Genomic DNA, 26718 nt, shown 5'->3' on the forward strand with positions numbered 1-26718 from the left:
TTCGACTGACACAGCAGCCTTGTTCACATATACACACACACACTTGCTTCACGTTCATTTCTACTCACACAGAGTGAGAAAAATAATGCTTGTGAAGTGAGTTATTTGGTTTGTGCCCCAGTTTTTTCAATGGTATAGTAGCTATAAACAGCATGTCTCTGGAGGCTTCGAGTAGGTTATCCTCTTTGTAAACTAGCATCATCCTCCCAAGAATGTTTTTTTTCTCTCCATTCATTTTTTGATAGGAGTTTTAGTGGGAAGTGTCCTGCCAGTGTTCAGTTTTGGCAGTAACTAAAAATATGACATTGATACGTCATCCTCTATATGTACTGTAGCGTTCACGCTATAGTGCGGCAGAAGAATAAAGTGTGACATGACACGTAGTGCTGTACCAGAGGGACTGCCAGGTCACAGACCTCCGCTCCATTTATTAACTAGGGCCGAAATCCACAGTGCAACCTCGCGGGGCTCTCTACATCCCTCCAGGATTTTATTCCACAACATAACTGGACCAGTCATAACCACGACTGTCAGGGTAACAAAAGTGTAGCTGGTAAGGACAGAAAGAACAGGGCAGGGGCCGGACAGAGAGATGGGTGTCTAGGAAGAGAGCAAAAGGAAATATTAGAGAGAGAGAGAAATAGAGAGACATCTGCTAAGTGATAAATGTTCTCCACACAGTTCACGTCCGGGCCTTCCGTGATGGCCAGCCAGCCTCCTTGCAGGCCAGGTCATTGACAACAATGCTCGCAGTCTATTTTGGAATTCATCCTTGCCAGGGCACACGTCCCCATCTGCTTCAGTCTCTCTTAGCACGCACAATCTCGAAGCTGCTGACTGGGAGCTGGGTTGGGCCGAAGATGATACCTCTCACTCCGACTACTCAATCTCATCTCCCTATCCTCCTCTGCGGGCTGAGGTACAATCTGGCTGGACGCCGCTTGGCCTTCTGACCCATCGTTTACCTCCTGGTCAGCCTCTCTGATGGTGTCCTCTTCTTCAGTTTCTGGGCAGTCATCCACGGGCACTCCCGCTCGTTTGAAATGCGAAATTTCCCTTGTCACCTGCCTTTCACCACGTCAGGCGGTTACCATGGACCCCTGGGCGCGCACCACTCTCCACACCTCAGGCTCAAAAGGGGTCAAGAACTTGCCTCCCGGTCGTCAGTTTCTAACCACTACCTTGTCACCCACCTGAAAGCCCTGGCATCGCGTTCTTCTTCGGGCCGTGGCTCGGTCGTTGACTTGGTTCCGCTGTTGTTGCGTGGCGGCCACATCCAGTGGCAGCGGTTCCCAAAGAGCTCCAGCGGGGAGGCAGTCATGCGGGCAGCTTTGAACAGCAGGGTGGCGGGAACACACCCCGTAGTGCTGTGTGGTGTCTGACGATAGGCACGCAGAAATTGTTGGAGGCTACTTTCCAGATCTTCCCCCCTTTCCACGGCGATTCTCAACACTGGATTCAGCCACCCGCAAGCACCACCAGCTACTCCGACTCGCCAAACGTTCCCACTTCACAGAACGCCTGAACAACAACGCACACAACAGCAAAGAACTCTTCTGCATCGTGAAAGAGCTCTCCAACCCCAGCGCCAACGTCAACGACATCCCACCATCCCAAGAACTCTGCAACGCCCTGTCCACCTTCTTCTACTAGAAGATCGCCGACATCCACGACAGCCTCAACACCACTCCTCCGCCAGACCCCACCCCGACAGCTCCACCTGCACCAACCACCTGACCGCCTGGACCCCCGTAGACGACACGGAAACTTGCAAGATCATGAACTCCATCCACTCAGGATCCCCTTCAGACCCTTGCCCCCACTACGTTTACAACAAAGCCGACTCTACCATCGCCCCCCAACTTCGAAAGGTCATCAACTTATCCTTCGAAACCACAACCTTCCCGGAAAGCTGGAAGCACGCCGAAATCCACGCCCTCCTCAAGAAACCCAAGGCAGACCCCAACGACCTCAAAAACTTCCGCCCGATCTCCCTCCTCCCCTTCCCGGCGAAGGTCATCGAGAAGATCGTCAATGCTCAGCTTACCCACCACCTCGAGGACAACTCCATCCTGGACCCCTCCCAGTCCGGTTTCAGACGCAACCACAGCACCGAGACTGCTCTCCTCGCCGCTACAGACGACATCAGACAGCAAATGGACAACGGCGAAACATCAGCCCTCATCCTCCTGGACCTTTCCATAGCCTTCGACACGGTTTGCCACCACACCCTACTAACACGCCTCCACGAAGCCGGAATAGAAGAAAAAGCCCTCAACTGGATCTCCTCTTTCCTCTCCGGCAGAACCCAGAGAGTCCGACTCCCACCCTTCCGCTCCGAAGCCACCAACATCATCTGCGGCGTACCCCAAGGCTCCTCCCTAAGCCCAACGCTGTTCAACGTCTACATGGCCCCCCTCGCACAACTGGCCCGTCAGCACAACCTCAACATTCTCTCCTACGCCGACGACACTCCCTCACCAAAGACCCACACACCGCCAAAGCCAACCTCCACGAGGGAATGAAATCCATCGCCGAATGGATGAGAAATAGCCACCTGAAATTGAACTCCGATAAGACGGAGGTCCTCATCCTCGGACGCACCCCCTCGGCCTGGGACGACTCCTGGTGGCCCACCGCGCTGGCACCCCCTCCAGTGCCAGCCAACCACGCACGCAACCTGGGTTTCGTCCTCGACTCTGCCCTCACCATGTCCAAGCAGGTCAACGCAGTTTCCTCCTCCTGCTACAACACCCTCTGCATGCTCCGTAGAATCTACAAATGGATCCCGACGGAAACCAGAAAAACAGTGATCCAGGCACTCGTCAGCAGTAGACTAGACTACGGCAACGCACTCTACACAGGCATCCCAGCAAAAGACATCCGACGCCTCCAACGCATCCAAAATGCCTCCGCCCGACTGGTCCTCGACGTACCCCGCCGAAGCCACATCTCCCATCACCTGAAAGACCTCCACTGGCTCCCCGTGGACAAGAGGATCACCTTCAAGCTCCTCACCCACGCTCACAAGGCACTCCACAACGCCGGACCAGCCTACCTGAACAACAGACTCAACTTCTACGTCCCCTCCCGCCAACTCCTCTCCACCAACCTCGCCCTCGCCATAGTCCCCCGCTTCCAACGCAAGACCTCCGGCGGCAGATCCTTCTCCTATCTCGCCGCCAAGACCTGGAAAGCCCTCCCGACCCCCCTGCGGCAGACCCAGGACCTTCTCACCTTCAGGAGACTCCTCAAGACCTGGCTCTTTGACCAGTAGCAGCAGCCCCCCCCCCCCCCCCCCCTCAGCGCCTTAAAACCCTAACGGGTACGTAGTGCGCTCTATAAATATTCTGATTGATTGATTGATTCAGAGTACGCATGAACCTTTCCACGTCGCCATTGGCCTGCTGCCAGTATTGTGTTATTTTGCGATGGCGTATGGCTAGTTCATCCAGAAAGGTCTTAAAGTCTTGCCCTTGGAATGGGGGTTCGTTGTCGGTCCTGATCTCATCTGGAAGGCTGAATGTGGCGAATGCTCTCTCCAATACAGGTCTTGGGTTCTCAAACGAGGTGGAGACCACCGTCTCCACTACAGGGAATTTCATGAATGAGTTAACCAGAACCACTGTTAGTTTGCCATCTATAAAACGTCCAAAATCCATGCTCACCTTCGACCCGGGCTGGCAGCAAGGTGGTTCAGTAATCACCGGGTTGGTGGGAGGTTCAATAGATGTTATCACAGATGAGTGGCAGTTCCCCTCAAACAGGTCTACCCTTTTGTCCATGGCCAGGAACCATACCTTTGCTCGCAGTCGTGCTTTTGTTTTTGCCGCTCCTTGATGGCCTTGATGAGCTAGCTTCACCACTCTATCCCATAGGCTGTGGGGGATTACTATTTTCTGACCTCGCAGCAGGAGACCATCACCGCCGACAGACAATTCCCCTCTGACTTTCCACAGTCCTTGCATGGCCACTTTTTCCTCTGAAACGTATGCATTTATCCCCTCCAGGAAATGCTTCCACCAAGTTTGACCCATGGCCTCCTTTGCGCAGGTGCTGACACGGTCTTTGTTTGACTCCTCCGCTTGCTCCACCACAGTCAAGGCCACCGGCCACGCCACTTGTATTAGCAGGTTAACTAAACTCTCCATCTTTTCTTTATCCTCGCTCTCCGGAACCCCCGGGGGTGTTGCCTGTGGATGCCTCAACAGATAGTCTGCGGGGTTACTTGCCCCTGGGCCATAGATGACTTTGAAACGATATGGCTGTAGCAGGACCGCCCACCTCTATATTCTGGGGGGAGCCAGTCTCATGGATCCAGCGAACAACGACACTAGTGGCTTGTGGTCCGTAACAACTTGAAATTCCTGGCCATACAGGTATAGATGGAAGTGTTTGCACTCCCATCTGATTGCCAGTGCCTCACGTTCCACCTGGGCGTACTGCATCTCTACTGCCGACAAGGCTCTTCTGGCATATGCAACCGGGGTCCATTCTTGCACGAGGACCACTCCCAGCCCGCTGGGCTTGCATCCACCACCACTTCCGTCCTTTTCCCCGGGTTAAAGTACGCCATGGTCACCTTGTCCAGCAATGCCCCTTTTATGTCTTGGAAGGCTCTGTCTGCTTCAGCAGTCCACTCCCACCTGTGATTGACCTTCGTCAGCTGTCCTAGTGATTCAGCCATCGTTGCCAGTTGGGGAATGAAACAGCCACAATAAGTAGCCATTCCCAGGAAACTCCTGACTTCTGTGGCATTTTGGGGAGTCGTTGCTTGGCAGATGGCTTCCACTTTCTTTGGATCCAACTGTAATTTCAGAAGATTTACCCAAAGAAGTCGATGGATGAGCGATAGAAGGCACATTTGTTCTTGTGCAATGTCAGGCCTGCATCTGAGAGTCTCTGCAGGGTGGCCTTAAGGCAAAGATGATGTTCTTCCCTCGTCTCCGAGAAGATCAGGATGTTGTCACTTAAGTTGAGAACCTCCGCCAGCCCAGACAGTGTCTTTCTGATGGAATTTTGGAACTCTTCTGCTGCTGATGAGACTCCAAAACTCAGCCGCTGGAACCGTCGGAGTCCGACGTGGGTGGAGAATGTGGTGATATTCCGATTGTCAGAGTCCAGTTCCAGTTGGTGGTAGCCAGAATTACGATCCAACTTCGAGAACCATTGTGCGCCATTGAGGTCTGCAGTGATGTCGTCCATCGTGGGTGTGATGTGGCGTCCCGCTTGATTGCCCGATTGGGTAGGCGCATATCCACACAGAGGCGGATGACCCCTGGTTGCTTTGGCTTCAGCGCGATCACCAGTGGCGAGGCCCAGAGCATGGGCCCGTCCACTTTCTCAATCACTCCTTGGTTCTCTAACATCAGTAGTTTCTTCTCCACAGCCGAGCGCAGATGGAAGGGCACCCTTAGGTGTCTCAATGCAACAGACGATACAGCTCCGTCGATATGTAACTTCACTTGCTTGCCTCTGAGTTTCCCTAGCCCTGTGAATAGCTGGGGAAAATCCTTGAGGATAGGTTCGGCATGTGACTCATACACCTGGCGTGCAAAAAACACAAGCTCAAGGTCCTCCGCTATATGACACCCCAGCAAAGTGCCACGGTCTCCCTTCACTATGTAGAATTTGGTTTGGGTGCTGCGCCCTTCGTTCGTGACCAGCACCTCTATCGTGTCGTGCAGTGGGAGGGGGTCTTGTCCTCCGTATGTATGTATTTTGGTGTTATAGGGTGATAGCGGTGGTTTGGGAGACAATTGCTGATACAATGTATTGTCCATCATGTTGACTGATGTACCTGTGTCGATGAGCACGGTGGCCTGGGTGTTGTTGATCTTGACCGTACTCATGGGGGGTGTTCGTCGTTTATGCTGTCTTCCTCCTGTGAACGATATGACAAACACATCTTCCTCTTCTTCTTCCTCGTACACTGGCAACTTTGTGTCCCCTTGTGTTTGGATCGCATGCACCTCTTTCTCTATGTGTTTGACTGTGGCCGCCTTTCCTCTGGGATCTCTGGGCCTGCCTTTTCCCATCCGGCACACTTTCGCAAAGCGATTCCCCTTCCCGCATTTGTTGCACACTTTGCCCTTTGTGGGACAGCTGCCTGGAGTCTTGTGTTCATACCCACAGCTGCTGCAGACCTCTTCCCTTTATCTGGGGGTACCTGGTTGCCGCCCTTGGCTTGGGCGAGTGTGAACGGCGTCTACCTGCTCTTCTTTGACAGCTACCGTCTGTGGGGATGGTGCTGCTGCCATTGTCTGTCCCCTTACAGCTGCCATGGCATCCGCCCGTGCTGCGGAAAGTTCGTGTGAGCGAGCTAGGATGAGGATCTCGTCGAGGGATATCCCAGGTTGTCGCATGATCAATTTCCGCAACATGTTGGAAAGGCACCCTTGAATTATCTGCGCCCTTATTTCCTCGTGCTGCTTCAACCCTACGCATGTTCTGGCCAGCTTTCGCAGTCTCGCGTTGAACATATCAACCAACTCTGTCTCCGTCTGCTGGGCCTGGCGCAGTTTGAACCTCTCATAGTCGGGATTGAGTTGAGGATTGAAGTGCTTGTTCAGCGCTACTACCGCAGCATCGAAATCCGCTGGGTCTCCCGTGTCAGGTAGAGAGTCAAACAGCTCATGGAGCTCATCACCTCCCATATGCAGCATTAGCTATCTGCGCACAGCGCCATCTTTTTCTCATGTGGCGCAAAAGTAGTTCTCAAGACGGCCAAGCCAGAGGCGCCACCGTGGCGCGGCGGTAGCTGCAAGCTGACTGAAAGGGAGCACTGCCGCCACAGACGAGTGAGCTCCAGCTGGCGGAGGTGGGGGCTGTTGCTCTGGCGCGCTCATTGTCTTAAGTGGCCTGTTTTATTTTCTTCCGTAGGGAATATGGCCAACGCTTCCCCTACCCGGTGTCTCTCCTCCCCTGGGGACTTACGGAGTGTTGCCCTCGGCGAGCCGTCATTCTGTCGGATGCAGGGACCCCTCAAGCTGTGCTCGGCTCTCTCTGGTCGCAATCTGCACCGTCCCAGGAGGCAGCAGATGAGGGCGCTCTGTGTGCAGGCCCGGCCCAGGACCACCATGGTGATGGAAATGTAGGCGGAAGAGAAGAGGGGGGGGGGGGGGAGAAAATACCCCTCTGGGCCACAGTGTCTCTCGGCACGTGCAGCCGGTGTTCAGACCAGCAGTTTTCTGGGCACCTCAGCAGGTCCTCGTGCAACAGGCCTCCTGGGGATGGGGACACCTCTGCAGTCCCGGATCACGTAATTTCCGACGGCAGGCTGATGCATCCTTCCTCCCTCGACCGGTGCACCTCACACGGCCGGTGCCTCAACGAGGTAGGCTGCACCAGATTCCTTTCACCGTTCCCATCCTCCCGCGACTCAGTGTCGATAAAACTGTGTGCACGCTGCAGCGCGCCGCTTCCGCCGTCGGGATTGTCCGAATCGGACACCTTGAACTGCAGTGTCCTGATCCTGCCTCATCGCCACTGTAGCGTTCGCACTATAGTGCGACAGCAGAATAAAGTGTGATACGACACGTAGTGCTGTACCGGAGGGACTGCCAGGTCACAGACCTCCGCTCCATTTATTAACTAGTACCGAAGCCCACCCCGCGACCTCGCAGGGCAACAAAGTATAGTAGAGCCCACGTGGCTCTCTACATGTACCCAACTTTACAATAAAAATACTGATCTGTATCTTGATACTTTGTGTTAGTACTGTTAAAGCATTTAAAGTAGTTGATGCAGTCTGTTTCTCTTTTTTCTTAATGTTCCACCTTATATGTGTCCCTATTTCCCAGAAGCACTTAATTTTCCCAGATATGTTTCTGTAGTTTTGTTTTTCATGCTATAGGTAGCGCACACTACAAACTGAGTCTTCTCTAGGTGTCTGCGAGTCCAGAGCTTCATAGGTGTTTTTTACTGGGCATCATAGAGAGCTCTGAAGATGAGGACAAAAACAGTCCAAGTTTCTTTGAGTGTCTGTCACTGTGTCAGCACCCAACTGTAACCACAGGCCAACCTCTATGTTGGTTTCCTGACATATTCACCTGAGGAAATTATAGCTCTCAGAAACCTTACAATATTGCTGCCCAGACGTGTACTCAATTCCTTAAAAACTAATGGCATCTCTAAGAAATACCAGTTCAGACACCAAGGTATCATGACATGCAGGTATGGCAGCCGCCAGCCCATGATTGTCTGATATTAAATGTGTCTTTTTGAATACACAGCCACTCCCTAAACACATGCTTGAAGCCAAAGATGTGATTATGGCTAATGATGTATATTTGCTGTTATTTTTTTGAAATCGGCCTTCAGACACTTCTAGCCCTAAATCATAACTGCTGTGCGAAAGGTACACAACACTCTTTTAAAGATTCGAAGATTTATTAGGGTTGCTGTGATTTTTAACGAGAACACCTCAGTAATCACCCAGTGGGTACCATGATTTAGGTAATATGAAAAATCCTTGTTTGTTCTAAAAGTTAATGTTTGTAATGCCTAATTCTACAAACTTATTGTCCTCCTGCCTATTCTGTTAGTTTTAACGTGTTTCTTTGGACTCATTAGCTCAGTTTTTATGATTTCTAATCAACCATTTATATATTTAAAATAATGGACAGATGATCTAGTGGCAAACCCAAAGGCTCTTTAATTTAATGAGCTCCTCTATCTAATGAAGCATATACAGGCTCCAACACATAACATGCATTGACAAAGCCAATAGGTCTAGTGTTAGCTGCCAGCCTTTTGGTTTAGGCAATTCTTGTTTTGTTCTCATGGTTTCTGCAAAATTGTACCGTCGAGGATGTTGCCATGCCCTCATCAATCAAAAGGCAAAACATTTGCTAAAGGTAAAAATGTATTTTTTGGTCTAAAAAAGCACATATTACTTTACTAGTCCCTGGCACTGAGGGGAACTACTCCTTGTGTAAGGTCAGAATGCTGTAACTCACAGTGGAGTCATCCAGTGGCAGATGTGGGCTGACCCCTTTCCTAATGATGCTTACAAGAGTGGGTGGAAGGAAAATTTGAATGGCACAGTGTTATGATGTAAGCTAAGGTCTATGCATGTTATTGTAGAATGTAAGGTGTTCCAAGCAAGTCAGTTATGACCTGGCTCCTTGGAGAGGATCCACAGCAGGTTGTATGCTACAGTAAATCTCAGTGAAAGATAACCTGTGGTGTGTTGACTGCATTGGCTTTATTCACAACATTTTTGGTGACAAGTTTTCGTGAAGACATAAGGAATTAGAGGCACACAACCTGGGTAATCCTGATATTCACCCGTACTGGCTATTGAAGTATCGGGTGAGGCATAGTGACACTGAAGGATTATAGAGAAGGTGAGCGTTGCCAACAAAGGTCATTTTGTGAGGTCTGCAACTTTTGGTAGTCCTGAGTTACTGTATGTACTTTGTCAGCACATTTGCGTTTAAATGTACCGTTGATACGAAGAGCGCTTGAGACCCGGCGCACGCTGTTGTGGAGCAGGCTTGTGAGGTTGTTGTAGTACCTGCGGACAACGTGCATGGCACATGTCCGAAGGTCCAATAATATGCAGGGCACAATACGTTGACGTGGTGCCATATTGAATGTGATTGGAATTGGGTGGAATGCAGCGTATAGCACGTTGAAGTGTCAGCTCAATCACCACCATCTTGGGAAGAAATAATTTATGGGAAGTAGTGCTGCAGATTAGACAATCTGTGATTTGCACACCTATAAAGAATAGAAAACTGTGATTTGCACACTGATTGTCATTGTAATCTGCAAACACAAAGTTACAGTGCAAAGCATATTATTGGTGATCTGCACACTTTTTACATCAGAACTACAGGTGACTTTCCCACTGCATTACTCAATTCACCGTTTTGGGCTGTGGAGCAATTTATTTCTCAAGTACAGACTGTGGTACATCCATTAGTGGCAAATTAATATTACTTAACAGGTAAAATGGCATTGCACCATAGTATTATTACTCCACCTTTCTTTTAGTCACAGCCAGGAGTGCCTGCTATAGTGTAGGGGGATTGGATAGAAATGTTAGAAAATTACATTACAGCTTTAAATGGTCAGAACCTTTCTCCAGCAAGGAAAAATGCTATTCTTTTAAGTGTGTTGGGAAGTGAGGGTCAGCCCGTCTTCAAGTATTTGCCAGTTGCAATTGAACCTAATGGTCTGCCCATAGACCATGTTTACAACAAAGCAATTAAAAGGTTGGACACCAGATTTGCTAAAGAAGTTATTTTAGTTATGGTGAGTTACAAGTTTTATACAGTACCTCAAGCTGAACATGAGACAATCAATTCATTTGTAGGGAGACTTAGGGAACTTTCTATCAAGCGTCATTTTAGGACTATGACAGAAGAGTTGATTAGCGATGAACTTATGGTTCTGTGTATGGAGAAAAAGATACAAGAAAGGTTATGGGCAGCTAAGGATCCATCACTTAAGGAGGCTGTAGAAATGGCAAAAGCGATAGAAGAATCCCAACGATGTACGAAGGAATTGAACAGAAGAGTGTAGTGGTGATGTGGCAGTTTTGAACAATTATAAGGAGATTTCAGAAGAAGGTGTCAATGTTATATGTAAAAATGATGGCAAAGGGGTATTGTAACCATAAGAACAGATGACGGACGGAATGCAGAATAAATGAAACATTCGCCCCAGTCACAGATCTGGGTTTATTCCATCTGTTTTTTGTTTTTTTTGCTCGCCATCCCGTATCAGTTTTGACCCAGCCATATGCAAACCAGTTGTGACCCTGCTCTCCATGAGACAGTCCAGTCCGAACTGACAGGCCAGGTTCTCCCTGGACCAGAAACAAGCATCCTGGGACCTGTTCTTTTTTTCTTCCCACCCTTCATCAGCCAGGCTAGCTTGAACCTGGTGGCATAGCGAGCACAGGACCCATGTCTGTGCGTGCCCTTCCCACTTAGGATGACAAAAGCAAAAAGAACAGATGATGGACGGAATGCGGAGCAAAGCAAACATTCACCCCAGTCGCAGATTTGGGTTTAATCCATCTTTGTTTTTTTTTTTTTTTGCTCAACATATCGTTCCAGTTTGGACCCAACTATATGCAAATCAGTTTTTGACTCTGCTCCCCATGGGACCAGTCCAGTCCGAACTGTCAGGCCAGGTCTTCCCTGGACCAGAAACAAGCATCATGGGACTGGTTTTGGAATACCACTCCTCATCAGCCAGACTATTGAATCTGGTGGCATAGCGAGCATGGGACCCACATCTGGGCATACCCTTCCCATTTATGGCGACAAAAGCAAAAAGATCAAATGATGGACAGAATGTATACCCTTCCCACTTATGGCGACAAAAGCAAAAAGATCAAGTGATGGACGGAATGCGGACTGGGGTGGCATGGTGCGCAAAAACAATGGATTTAATCCAGAACTGTGACTGGGGTGAGTGTTAGAAAAGTTTCATCAGTCCGTCCATCATCTTGTTATGTTGTTATGTGTGCCCTAAGTGGCCAGGGTATGCCCAGACATGCATCCCTTGCTCACTGTGCCACTGGATTCAAGCTAGCCTGGCTGATGATGGGTGATACCCCAAAATCGTTCCCAGGATGCTTGTTTCCAGTTTAGAGAGGGACTGGACTGTTCCCTTGGGGTGCAGGGTCAGGACTGATTTGCATATTGTTGGGTCCAAACTGGGGTGGCATGGTGCGCAAAAGAATTATGAATTTAACCCAGGTGTATGAACTGGGGTTGAGTGTTTAAAAAGTTTCAGCACTCTGTCCATCATTTTGTTGTTTTGCTATGTTTGCTCTAAGTGGCTAGGGTATGCCCAGACGTGGCTCTCTTGCTCACTTTGCTACTGGATTCAAGTTAGCTTGACTGATGAGGGGTGATACCCCGAAACCAGTCCCAAGATGCTTGTTTCCAGTTCAGAGAGGACCTTGCCTGGCAGTTCGGGCTGGGTTGTTCCCATGGGGAGCAGTGTTAAGACTGATTTGCATGTGGCTGGGTCCAAACTGGGGTGGCAAGGTGAACAAAAGGACAATGGATTTAACCCAGATCTTTGATTGGTGGTGAGTCTTTGAAAAGTTTCAGAGCTTCGTCCATCATTTTGTTTGTTGGTATTGTAACAATGTCAAGAGGTGAAGTGAAAGAATGCTTTTGTTGTGGACGCGCTTATCACATCTCAGACTCTAAGCGATGCTTTGCGATAAATAAAGACTGTTGGAAATGTGGGTGTAAAGGTCACTATGCACGAATGTGTAGAGAAACCAGTAAAGCAACCTACAAATTGAGCAAAGACAATGCCAAGTCTAGAGTGGGTGTGGTAGAAGAGGAAAATATCAAATGAGGTGACAAGATAATAATGGTAGATGATGATACAGAGAAAAAGTGAGACAAAAGAAGAATGTCAAGACCCACTACTAAGTTTGTAGTGTGTGGGTGTGAAGTGGAACTCAGGATTGACTCCGGGTTGATGTATACTATTAAAGCAGGAGGGTTATTAAAGACTCATTGGAGAGATGTTACATTGTTGCCTAAAGGTAACAATCCAGTGGGTTATCTGGGTGAATCCGTAGATATTTTAAGATACATGGTGGGTCGCATTCAGTATGGAACGCGATGCATAGAAGGCAAAGTATATGTATCAGTTAAGGGTCTTCCTGTTTTGGGATGGATGCATCAATTTGGTCTAAACATAATAATAAATCCTATAGCACCCAATCAAATAATGTTTGAATGATATGTTAAAAGGAGGTATAATTGAACCTGTGGATGCATCTCCTTGGATTTCTCCAATGGGGTTACTCAAAAACCTGATGGTCATCTAAGGTTCTGTGTAGATCTGAGATCTTTAAACCAGAATATTGTAACTGATAAGTTTCCACTTCCAAATATTGGTGAAGTTTTGTCGTTAGTTAAGTGTAATAGGTGCTTCTCAAAGTTGGATTTGAGGAGTGCTTGCCATCAAATCAAATTACATGAAGATGAAAAAGCATTAACAGCATTCATAACAACTGAAAGTACATTCCAATTCACTTGCATGCCGTTTAGCTTAGCGTCGGCTGCAAGTGTATTTCAACGAATGATAACAAACATGTTTAAGGGGATGACAAATGTCTATTTTCAGGATGACGTATTGGTAGTGGGCGAAACAGTGGAACAACACAATAATTTTTAGAAAATGGTGTTGAAAAAATTGGGAGAAGCAGGATTGACTTTAAGCCAGGAAAAATGGTTGTTTTTGACAGAACAAATTGAGTATCTCGGATACACAATATTGAATGGTGGAATCAAACCCAAACGCTGTTTGTTGTAGGTAACAAGATTGGCACCTTTTCCATTTGACAAAGGTCAACTAGGAAAATGTTCTACGCCTTATAGAATATTATTCTAAATTTTTAGAAAGATTTGCAGACAAAACAGAAAGTATAAGAAAATTACTACGCAAATGAAATACTTTTGTGTGGGAGGAGGAACAGCAGAGTAGAGATTTGTGAAGCAGGGATTTTGACTGCTTTTGAAATCAAACTGAAATCAATACTTACTGTGGAGGGGTTAGGTGTGATTTTATCTCAGATTCATGGGACAAAAGAAAAAACAGTTGCATTTGCATCACACACTCTTACAAACTCGGAGAAATACTATTCAGTAAATGAGCGTGAGGCCTGTAGCAACTGCATGGCTTGCTGAATATTTTTGAGTTTATCTATGGAGTTTGTTTCGTGTTACGAACTGATCATAAACCTTTAACTACAAGTCTGTCATCTGGCGGAACAGGTGAAGGATCTGCAAGATTGGCCAGGTTAGCAGCTAGAAGACAGGAGTATCAATGCACAGTGGAATTTGTTCAATGGAATGGAAGAATGTGCAGGCTGATTTCCTGTCCAGAATGTCTTTGGATTGTGTTATATCTGTCAGCTCTTAGCGTGGTTTCCCTTGTCTTTTTGGCCTCTGAACTCCTCTTTTGGATCCTGTGCTGAATATAGATTTTGCTATATTTAGGACTCTGGGCATTTTACCACTGCTGAACAGTCTAAAGTACAAGTGCTATCTGTCTAAATTGTATTGGTAATTGGTTTACCGATGATTGGCATATTTGATTTACTAGTAAGTCCCTAGTAAAAGTGCACTACATTTGCCCAAGGCCTGTAAATCAAATGCTACTAGCGGGCCTGCAACACTGATTGTGTCACCCACATGAGTAGCCCTGTAAACATGTCTCAGACCTGCCACTGCAGTGTACATGTGTGCAGTTTAAACTTCCAGTTCGACCTAGTAAGTCTGCCCACTTGCCAGGCCCAAACCTTCTTTTTTACTACATGTACGTCACCACTAAGGTAGTCTCAAAGGCAGCCCCATGGCAGGGTGCAGTGTATTTAAAAGGTAGAACATGTGCTGGGGTGTTTTACATGTCATGATAGTGAAATACTACTAAATTAGTTTTTTCGCTGTTTTTTTGCCTTGAAATAGATTTCAAATGTAATTTCCCTTTGGGAGCAGATAGAGATGTGGAGTTTGGGGTCTCTGAACTCACAATTTAAGAATACATCTTTTGATGAAGTTGGTTTTCAAATTGTGAGTTTGAAAATGCCACTTTTAGAAAGTAGGCATTTTCTTCCTTAACTATTCTTTGCCTCTGCCTGTCTGTGGAATAAATGTCTGGGTAAGGATGACATTTAGTCTGTTTGTGAATTCACTGTAGATAGTCACAGAAGGGAAGCTGAGGTGTGCTCTGCATATCCTGATGGGTCTTCCTGGGCTAGAGCGGTGGGGGAGCTGAAACTTGCACCTCAATAGGGCTGTGATTGTCCTTACAGAAAGCAGACTCCAACCTCCTGGAGTGTGTCTGGTGCCAGGGCAGGAAAGACAGGCACTTAAGCACTACAAAGACTTTTTTCTCTGAAGTTTGCCTACCTCAAAAGCAGAAATTAGTATACGTACTGGACCTCTGAGACCATGACTTTAGAATCCTTCTGGGCTGACGATATTCTGACAGAAAGAAGAGCTTAATGCTGTAGGAGGGACTGCCACTCTGCCTGTTGCTTTGCTGTGCTGGCCTGGTGCTTACTGCTTCTATCCTGGGAGTGTAAGGACTGAATGTTTCTTTCAACATCCTGCTTCCAAAGGTTCTCCCTGGGCTTGGACTGAGATTGCCTCTTGTTAAGAAGTCTCGGGGACATCAAAGACTTCATCTGCCAACCCCTGGGGACTCTTGCTGAGAGTTCTGACTTGCTAAGTAGTGCCAAATCCATTTCCTTGGCCCTTGCGAGTGAGTTCTGGTGCAATCAAGAACGTCCTGCCACAGTGTGAGTCTAGAGTGTTGTCTCACCGACGTCTGTGACACCTGACTCCAACTCCGCTGCAGCACCTGTGGTCCGGTGGTGTGATAGTGACACCACAAAGTTGACGCTTCGCATCTTGACCTGCATGATTCATCAACGCCGCCAGGTTGTAAGGCACCTATGCCTCGCCACAGATTCAGCATCACCTTGCAGGAACCAACACCTCCCCTCCGTTGCCTAACAGTAAGGAACCACGCCTCACCTCCCCAGTAGCACTAAGGAACCAGTGCTGCACCGGCTCCGGTGACGCCTCACCTCCCGACTCGTGCAACGTCTTATGTTTCCTCATTGTTTTCCAAGGCAATTTATCTGGGGTCTGTGCGACTCCATGACCAGCCTGCACTCCCTCGGACGGTTAGGAACGATTTCATCAAGATGCTATGATAGCTCCAGTTGGAACTATTGTGTTTCTATGCGCTTTCCTAAGATTTAATCTTTAAAAATGTTGGTATTGTTTTACTCAGATAAATATTGGCTATTTTCCTAAACTGGTGTAGAGTACCTTTGTGTTTTTTTCACTTTGTTACTATGTGTGTGTGTGTGTGCAAATACTTTACACATTGCCTCTGAAATAAGCCTGACTGCTCATGCCAAGTTACCAAGGGGGTGAGCAGGGGTTATCTTTACTGTGTGACTTCCTTACCTTGATTAGAGTGAAGGTCCATACTTGGGCAGGGTGAAAACCACTGCCATCTAGAGACCCCATTTCTAACGGATTGGGAAAAAGTTTATGGCCCTGCTGTGAGGAATGTTGACATAGAAAGACAATACAAGATGTGGTATGTAGTGGACTAAGAGTATTCACTGTGATGGAATCGGAAGAGAAAATGTAGATTTTCCTAGTATTTTATGACGGAAAGTCTTAATTTTATTAAAGACACGGAGGCGAGTATTATGCTTCTCAGTCTTGCTTTATTACAATGAGCAGCAGTCAAGGAACAACTACAATTCCCATGAGACAAAGGGAACCAGAGCCAATGGGAAGCAAAAATGTATCGGAGTAAGTACCAATAAGAACATAGGACATAATATAAACACTATGCTTGACTGCGACCAGCCCTCTTTCTTGATGCGAGAAGGCCAGTCAATGTGAGTAAACAGAGGAAAAATAGCGCAAACAATAGAAACTGCCAATAGCAGAGAACATAGTTCTTGAAAAAGGTCCATCCAGTACTGGAAGCGTAGGGAGATCCCAGGCGCAGAATGAGGATGAAGTTGACAACGAGTAAGATGGAAGGACAAAGACGATGTTGCTGAAGATATTGCTTGGCGTTCAGGTTGAGTTCTGTGGTTGATTAGACGATACTGTGGGGAGGGAAAAATAGTCGAGAAACAAATGTTAGAGAGACTGTGAGGAGGGATAATACTCTCCTCCGTGTCTTTAATAGAATTAAGACTTTCTGTCATGAAATACTAGGAAAATCTACATTTTATGGAAAGACCGGAGGCTCCTATTATGCATGTTTAAAGCATGTTAATAATAACCGAAGTTGCTGTATGAACTGGTTTACAATAGAAAGTTCGAAAGACATTGTCATTAGACCAATCAGCCGATCTGAGAATGTCTTCTAGTCTGGAACCCACCCAATAGGCTTTGGAAGCAATTGCACCTCTGGAGGAGTGAGCACCGAAAACTGAGGTGTCGATACCCGCTAGGGACATGACCCAACGAACCAATTTAGCTAGGGTAGCTGAGGAAACTGGCTTGTGGGGTTTGCGAAAAGAAATAAGGAGCTGGGAACATGAAGACATTCTGAGATTGGCTGTACGATCTTAATATACTTTAAGGCATTGACCTACACATCATTTAGGTTGTTTGGGGAAATAAGGGTAAAACACTGAGCGTATATTTGTTTTGGTGCGTCTATTGATGGAAAATATAACACCTGTAGGGGAGAATTGACGAGATGAAATATCTAAAGCTTTTACATCAGATACTCGTTTAATAGGAACCAGACAGAGTAACATGGTAAGTTTAGCGGAAAGCATTTTTTAAAGACAAATCGGAATTATCCTGCTAGGAAAGAAACAGGTTTAAAACAACATTAACATCCCAAAGTTTTGAATACTTGGGTAAAGGGGGGAAAGAAAATTTTACTACCTTGAGTAGACAACAGAGTAGAGGATGTTCTCCGATAGGCTTTCCGTTGCTGTAGGCATGCTGTAGGGAAATAGCTGATCCATACAAATTGATTGTTCTGTAAGACTTACCTGCGCTAGCTGGGGCAGCTAGGAAGATAATTATATAAATTATATCGGCTGAAAAGGGATCGAGGTCCCTTCCCACATACCAGCTTGTCCAAAGAGACCAGGCGGAACAATAGGCTTTCCTGGTGCCGGGGGCCCAGGCTTTATTAATGAAGTTCGAAGCTTCTGCCGAAATAGGATTGGAAGATTGGGAAGACCCGGTACATTCCAGGCCGAAAGTGTGAGAGTGTTGTTGAGGATAAGGGGATGTGGATAACCTAGGGAGTTCCCCAGAAGGGACGGAAAAGTCGGAAGAAGGACCGGAAAGTCCGTTGTGAGTTCGAGAAGGGGGGGGAACCACACTTGAGTTTGCCAAAAGGGAGCAACAATTATTAGCGTTGCTTTCTGGCGTATGACTTGGGCAAATACCCTGGTAATCATAAGGAACGGAGGAAACGTGTAGTTGAGCGAAGAAGACCAATCCTGGAGAAAGGCGTTGGAGGCTAGGGCTGAAGGATCCGGGCGCCAGCTGAAGAACAGAGGAAGCTGTGTGTTGAGACGAGAGGCAAACAGATCTATCTTGAAGGGGCCCCATTTATGAAGAAGAGATTGGAAGACCAAGGGATGGAGTTTCCAATCGCTGAAGTCTTTTAGGAAGCGATAATGCCAATCCACAATCTCGTTGAAGGAACCTGGTAGGTGTTCTGCGGAAAGAGAGATTTTGTTGTGGAGACCATATTCCCAAAGGCTTTTTGCCAGGTCTGCTAGAGGTTTTGCTCTGGTGCCCCCTAAATGGTTTATGTAGCGGACAACCGAGACATTGTCCATACGGAGGAGGATGGTACACTGAACTCAGTTTTTTGCAAGACTTTTGATCGCAAAGGAGCCCACAAGCATCTCTAAATAATTGATATGCAATTTGGACTCCTCTAAAGACCAGGAACCTCCAGTCGAGATTGAGCCTCATAGGGCACCCCAGCCCATCAGACTTGCATCTGATTCTAAAACAAAATCTGGGGATGATGCAAAGATAGTTTTGCCGTTCCAGGCATCTAAATGGTCTATCCACCATTGGAGCTCTGATCGGGACTCCTGGTCCAAAGAAATTGTCTCCGAGTATGAAAGCCCTCTTCGTAGATGACGAATTTTTAGTCTTTGAAGAGCGCGGTAGTGGAGGCGACCAGGAAAAATGGCCTGAATTGAAGAACCAAGAAGGCCTACGATTCTGGCTAGGGATCTGAGAGAAATCTGGGAACTGTGTAGGACCTTCGGAATTTCTGATTTTATGGATTTTACTTTTTGTTGGGAAAGATGTAACATAGGGGAAGAGGAATCGATTACTAACCCCAGGAACTCTATTTTCTGGGAAGGGGTTGTGATGGATTTTTCTTTGTTGATCAGGAAACCTAACTGAGAGAGAAGGGAGCATGTGGTCTGGAGATGGGATTGAAGGGAGGAGTTTTTCTGGTGCATTAGAAGGATGTCGTCGAGATAGATTAGTAATCTGATGCCCAAGGATCTGAGATGGGTTGTCACTGGCTTCATTATTTTTGTGAAGCACCAAGGTGCTGATGAATGGCCGAACGGAAGGGACGAAAATTGGAAGGTTTGGTTCTGCCACTGAAAATAAAGATACTTCCTGTGGTTCACGTGGATCGGGACAGATAGGTACGCGTCCTGAAGATCCAGACGAACTATATAGTTGCAAGGAAGGAGAATAGCTCGAAGATGGACGATAGCTTCCATCTTGAAATGTCTGTACACGATGAAGTGATTGAAATCTCTGAGATTGATAACCGGTCTTAATTTCTTGTTCTGAACTAAGAAAAGAGTGCTTAGAAAGCCTGAAGGATCCGGACGGGCAATTTGTATGGCTTGTTTGGAAAGAAGAGACTGAATCTCTTGCGAGATAAGAGAGGACATCTCTAGAGAAAAACGAAGAGGCGGGGGAGGGGACTTTTGGTGGGGAATTGAGTAAAGTTCTATTGAATAACCTCGAATTGTGTTGAGAACCCATGGATCGTTTGTGATTGTGTGGCATTTTTATGCAAACAGGCGAAGTCAACCTCCTATAGGAGGAAGGCCAGAATTGTGGCTTACCTTGCTGGATGTTATGTCTGGCACTGCGTTGTCCACGGCCGCGATAGCCTCTGCCGCACTGGGGGTAGAACTGGGGTTTGTATGCTTGTGGTTCGTAGGTGGAGTTGAAGGAGCCTCTGGATCCTTGAGATCGAAAGAAACGGCCAGTAAAGCGGCTCCTGCTGTACCAGCCTTTGCAAAAACCCGCTGGTTAAATACCTTCTTGATGGATTGTTGAGCCTTATCTATTGAGGTAAATGTAGAAACAAATGTTCCCAGGTCTTTGATGAACGAGTCACCGAACAGGAGTCCGTCTGCTTTAATGCCTGGGTCAATAGAGGCTAAGTTAGCCAATTTTGGGTCAAGTTTTAGCAACAGGCCTTTCCTTCTCTCATGCGTGATAGCAGCATTTGCGTTGCCTAAGAGGCAAAAGGCTCTCTGTATCCATAATGATAGTTCAGAAGGGTCATGTGACGGGCTGGATTGCGATCGCCCGCACACATCCAGGACCTGTGCTGACTCTGCCCCTGGTGCTCGTTGTCTGCCCCGCCTCCCGTCCCGTGATTGGTGGGATGGTCAGGAATGGCGGGCCGCTGAGGGGTCCAAACTGTCAGTGGCAGCACTCGCAGGTGTCAATGGTTTGAAGGAAATGAACGAACGACTACGGGAGGAGGAGGAAGAACCTCGACCACAAGAGGAGAAGGGAATCGTTGCTCCAGAGGATGAAGGAGAGAGAGAGTGGTGGCGCCTCGAGACCCGGGACCCAGCGACTCCCAGCTGCTACTCGAAGAACCAATCGGAGGCGTCTGACGGGTTCCGCTGAGACAGGCAACCAGGAGGACGAAACGCTACCACCCGCCACGCTTCTGGAGAAGCGTGGCAACTCCAGGTGCGTGGGATCACATACCTGTGAGAAAACGAGAGAAAGAGAGAGAGAGTGAGGGAGAATTGTATGGGGGGGTGAAAGAAGGGAATAACGGGAAAAGGAACAAAACGGGCACGGAAAGGAGGGAAGGGGGGGGGAAGAAAACCGACACACCACCAGTTGAGCACCGTAAAGCACTTTTGTTTAGACAATTGCAATTTAAAGGCACTGCACCTAAAACCGCAGAGGCACAAAGAGAAGGGGAAGAGACACTAAGCACTATAAGAAGACCACAAGGACCATTCCAGGACAGCGCATAGAAGAGGCAGAAAACAGAAGAAAGACAGCTATAAAAAATAGACCTTGTTCAGAAAGAGAAAGACAGGAAGAGAATAGAAAAGATAAAAGAAAGATCAAAACCCAAAATGACCTGACCACTTACCATTTTCCTCTGTTCTCTCCACATGTACTTCCCGGGGACACCTGTACGCCAAGAAAACAAAAGGGAAAGACGAGTGAAAAACCTACTGCAACAGAAACCGCCAGTTCACCCACCGCCCAAATAAGAAAACCTTAAAACATACCTGCACCATAACTCAACAAATATCACCTTAATCTAATAAAACCCTGGTACACCGGAACAGCGCGTTTGAGTATTCCTTCCACACGGGACCCGGTAACAAGTGGTGTCAGAAATGGGATTTCTATAGACTCCGCACCATGGAAGAAAAGGCAACCATGGCCGATGTAATTGCTCAATTAGCTAAAGGACAACGCCATCTACAGTTGATATGGGAACAACAAATGAAGGAAGTTGAAGAGGAGCGGGAGGCATTACAAACTGCTCTTAAAAGTCAGGCCACGATTATGGCCAACAACCAGCTGGTACATGAAACGGCATTGGGAAAACTTACCGACACTATCGCCCATACTAAAGTACACCCTAATGTACCGAGCAGTGTGTTGCAGCGTTATCAGGAGCAGGAAGATCCCGACTCATTCTTCACAAACTTTGAGAGGGTAGCCAGCACAGCTAATTGGCCCGAGGATAAATGGGGCCAGTATATCGCCCCTCTTCTCACTGGTCACCTGCAGTCTGCTTACCAAGCGATCAATCCGAGTGGGACTCTTCCTTATAGAGAAATCAAGAAAACCATTTTAGAAAGAGTGGGCTTAGATAGTGAAAGCTACCACACTAGATTCCGACAAACAAAATGGCAGCACCAGGAGAACCCCCGCACTTTATACTACCGAGTTCAACACGCAGCTGGCAGATGGTTACATCCCTCAGAAAAATCCAGGGAAGAAATGTCTGATATTATAGTCTTAGAGCAATACCTGTCTGCCTTACCATCTACTACTCGCAACTGGGTACGGCAACATCCCGGTCTCACTAATGAAACGGCTGTGGATCTAGTCTGTGCTTATCATGGGGGTCCGGACTTCAGTGCTACCGGAAGACGAGCTCCTCCCCCTCCTATCCGACCGGGTGTATCTAGAACTGTCACACATCGACCAGTGACGATCCCTGGCCCTGACCGCGCTCAACTTATGGGCCCGGTCGCTTCCGGATGCACCGGTCCTCAATGTTACAACTGCTCTGAATGGGGCCACATTGCCAGATATTGCCCTCAAAGAAAAGACGCAGAAGAACCCATGGAGATAGGTCTGACAAAAGGGAGAGTATTTTGGACTGGAGGTGAAAAACTCAAATATACCCTCTCCATCATTGTCAATGGTAAAGAAAGAATAGCTCTAATTGATTCAGGTTGCAGCCAGAGTGTTATATGGGGGAATCTAGTACTACCAGGCAAGGAAGATACGGAAACTCAAGTCCTCATCGCCTGTGTACACGGTGATTGACGATACTACCCCCTTGCCACTATATGGTTGAGATGGAGGGACCAAACCGAGAATTTACAGGTCGGGGTACTCTCTAAATTAGAGGAAGACATTATACTAGGGACCGACTATGAGGGTTTTCCTTCTTTATTAGAGAAGGCTGGACAAGAGCACTTGTTTAGGGACTGGTGGAAAGAGGCACCCAGCGGGGTGGTTATAGAGGAGCTCAAACCCATACGAAATACCCTCAGTAGGAGACAAAAAAGGGAGCAACGGCGTTCTTATGGGCAGAATAACACCTCCCCAGATAAACTTATAAACGCTGGAAAAATTTGCACGGTCAAAGGGGACTTCCGACAGAGTCAGAATGAAGACCCTACGTTGAAACATGCATGGCAACAGGCAGCATCCGGGGCAGTACAATGGGTAGGTCCCAGATTCCTGATACAAAATAATCTATTATATAGGAAACCCACCAACTCAAGGGGAAAGGACCTGCAATTAGTGGTCCCCAGAAGCCACCGCCAACAGGTGTTACAGTTAGCACATGGGGATAACGGGGAATGTCAACTAGGAAGAGAAAAAATGGAGGAAGCCGTACTTAGACGGTTCTATTGGCCGGGGGTTTATGGAGAGATTCGTAGACATTGCCCCGAATGTACCAAATGCCAGCTATACAATACCTCTAATACAAGACCCGTTCCCTTACAACCACTTCCAGTTATCGATATTCCCTTTACCAGAGTTGGAATGGATATCCTTGGTCCTCTTACCCCTTCTACCCGAGGTAGACAATATGTATTAGTGGATTATGCCACGCGGTATCCAGAAGCCATTGCCCTCCCCAGTATACATACGAAAGCGGCTGCCCAGGCAATGATAGAGTTTTTCTCGAGAGTGGGATTCCCGAATGAAATATTAACGGATCAGGGGACTCCTTTTATGTACAGACTGATGACTGAAGTTTGTCGATTGCTAGGGGTGAAACAAATCCATACCTCAGTATACCACCCCCAAACAGACGGACTAGTGGAAAGATACAGCAAAACCATTAAGTCTCTCTTACGGAAAAGTATATCTTAGGCGGGTAAGGATTGGGGGAAGAAACTTCCTCTGGCCCTATACGCTATCCGTACCCACATGCAATCCTCTTTAGGTCATAGCCCTTTTGAAATGTTGTTTGGCCGACAGCCTCATATGTTGCTAGATATGTTATCAGAACAGTGGGAAGACACCGAAGAAGAGATCAAAGATTTGTTAACCTACACTCGAGAGTTGTGAGAAAACCTCCATACAGTATGGGAAGAAGCCCACACTGCTTTGCGTGAAGCCCAGCACAAGCAAAAGCAAACATATGACACCCACAGTGCAGTTCGGACGTTAGCAGTAGGAGATAAAGCATTGGTCTTACTCCCTAGCACTGAAAATAAATTATTGGCTCGATGGCAGGGTCCCTTTGAAGTAATCGCCCAAATAAACCCCACCACTTATAAGTTAGCCATGCCCCAAAGTGGCGGAAGAGAACAGATATACCGTATCAACCTTCTTAAGAAATGGGTAGAACCCACTGGTGGACAAGCCATCCATTATGTCTCCTGTGATGTAAATGAGGACATCCCTTATCCGATACTTTCATACCACAATGTATCCAACCCAGGAAAACCCTGGATCAATCCCCACCTTACACGGCTGTACCTAAGCCAGTTACATCACCTGGTGATCCAAAATCAAGATGTGTTTTCTAAATATCCAGGAAGAACCTCCTTAATCCAGCATCCCATTCGCCTCAAAGAAAATACGGTATCCCGACAGAGACCTTACCGTATCCCCGAAGCCAAACAGAAAATTATATAAAACGAAGTCCAAGCCATGTTAGAAGCCGGTATTATAGAGCCCTCAACCAGCCCTGGGTGCTCGCCGGTCGTATTAGTTCCCAAGCCCGACGGCAGCACACGATTTTGTGTTGAATATAGGGGTGTCAATAATTTAACATTCTTTGATGCCTATCCCATGCCTAGAATTGACGAGCTGGTTGAAAGATTGGGTCAAGCCAGATATCTAACCACGCTAGCACGAAGGGCTATTGGCAAATACCCTTGAGGACGGAGGATAAAGAAAAAACAGCCTTTGCCACCCCTTCGGGCTTGTACCACTTCACTGTCCTACCGTTTGGGCTGCACGGGGCCCCTGCCACCTTCCAAAGACTCATGGATGAAATGTTACGACCATACAGGCAGTATGCAGCGGCCTATCTTGATGACATCGTTATCCATAGCAAAACATGGGCGGAACATATGTCCCACCTAGAGGCCGTTTTAGGTGTCCTTAGGAAAGCTCAGTTAACAGCCAATCCAGAAAAATGTCGGCTGGGACAAACTAGTATTAAATATCTGGGCTACATTGTAGGAGGTGGTAAGATTAGGCCCCAAGTAGAGAAACTAGAGGCTATTTCCCAGATGTCCTATCCTAAAAATATAAATATCAGGGCATTTTTGGGGCTTGTTGGCTATTACAGACGCTTTATTCCCCATTTTTCCACGATCGCTGAACCCCTTTCTAACTTGTTGGGAAAGGAGTGTCCCAATACTTTTGGTCCTCCTTCAGTCTCCGAGTTACGTAGCTTTGACAAACTCAAGACCGCTCTCCCTTCTGCACCAGTCCACTGTTGTCCTGATTTTGATAAACCCTTTGTACTATTGACCGACGCCTCTGAGGTGGGCCTTGGGGCTGTGCTATCGCAACCACAGGAAGATGGCTCTCTTCACCCCCTTTTGTACATCAGCCGGAAACCTCTTCCGCGTGAACGACATTATCCGGCTATAGAGAAGGAGTGTTTGGCCATTAAGTGGGCTGTTGAATCACTTAAGTATTATCTGTCTGGCAGAACATTTACCCTGGTTACCGATCATGCTTCTCTCACCTGGCTTGCCCACAATAAGGACACCAATTCCCGTGTTCTGTGCTGGTTCCTTTCCTTACAACCTTTTTTGTTTCAGATCCAGCATCTCCCGGGTAGCCAAATGGTGACTGTGGATTTTCTGTCCCGGTATCCTGCCTCTCAGTGTCTCGACAGGCCACTCTCTAGGGGGAGTGTTTGTGATGGGCTAGATTGCGATCGCCCGCACACATCCAGGACCTGTGCTGACTCTGCCCCTGGTGCTCGTTGTCTGCCCCGCCTCCCGTCCCGTGATTGGTGGGATGGTGAGGAATGGCGGGCCGCTGAGGGGTCAAAACTGTCAGTGGCAGCACTCGCAGGTGTCAACGGTTTGAAGGAAACGAACGAACGACCACAGGAGGAGGAGGAAGAACCTCGACCACAAGAGGAGAAGGGAATCGTTGCTCCGGAGGACGAAGGAGAGGAAGAGTGGTGGCGCCTCGAGACCCGGGACCCAGCAACTCCCAGCTGCTACTCAAAAAACCAATCGGAGGAGTCTGACGGGTTCCGCTGAGACAGGCAACCGGGAGGACGAAACGCTACCACCCGCCACGCTTCTGGAGAAGCGTGGCAACTCCAGGTGCGTGGGATCACATACCTGTGAGAAAACGAGAGAGAGAGAGAGTGAGAGAGAGAGAGAACTGTATTGGGGGGGAAGGAAGGGAATAACGGGAAAAGGAACAAAACGGGCACGGAAATAAGGGAAGGGGGGGGGGAGAAAACCGACACACCACCAATTGAGCACCGTAAAGCACTTTTGTTTAGACAATTGTACTTTAAAGGCACTGCACCTAAAACCGCAGAGGCACAAAGAGAAGGGAAAGAGACACTAAGCACTATATGAAGACCACAAGGACCATTCCAGGACAGCGCATAGAAGAGGCAGAAAACAGAAGAAAGACAGCTATAAAAAATAGACCTTGTTCAGAAAGAGAAAGACAGGAAGAGAATAGAAAAGATAAAAGAAAGATCAAAACCCAAAATGACCTGACCACTGACCATTTTCCTCTGTTCTCTCCACATGTACTTCCCGGGGACACCTGTACGTCAAGGAAACAAAAGGGAAAGACGAGTGAAAAACCTACCGCAACAGAAACCGCCAGTTCACCCACCGCCCAAAGAAGAAAACCTTAAAACATACCTGCACCATAACTCACCAAATATCACCTTAATCTAATAAAACACTAGTACACCGGAACAGCACGTTTGAGTATTTCTTCCACACGGACACGGTAACAGGTCAATGTCCGAATTTTCCATTTTAGCTCACTCTGCCATATCAAAAATACGGGCCAACGGCCCCACCAAGTCCAAGAGTTTGTCCTGGCAGTTCGACCAGGCCTTGTCTACTCCCTTACCGGGGTCTTGCCAAACTCTGAAAAGAAAGTAAGGAGGGGTTGATCAATAGTGGGAGTGGATGTGATGTTGGAGCAAAGGGAAGGTCTGGGGCATTCAGATCTCAATTTGGCTCTAGTGGAC

At 47.5% G+C, this 26718-nt stretch overlaps 1 protein-coding gene across 4 annotated transcripts in view; it reads left to right on the forward strand.

The window, feature by feature from the left end:
• LOC138268178 (oocyte zinc finger protein XlCOF6-like) overlaps window positions 1–26718 on the forward strand; it is a 310686-nt gene that overhangs the window by 1790 nt on the left and 282178 nt on the right. The window lies entirely within an intron of this gene.

The sequence above is a fragment of the Pleurodeles waltl genome, chromosome 2_1, assembly GCF_031143425.1.
Source record: "Pleurodeles waltl isolate 20211129_DDA chromosome 2_1, aPleWal1.hap1.20221129, whole genome shotgun sequence".
NCBI classification, from domain to species: domain Eukaryota; kingdom Metazoa; phylum Chordata; class Amphibia; order Caudata; family Salamandridae; genus Pleurodeles; species Pleurodeles waltl.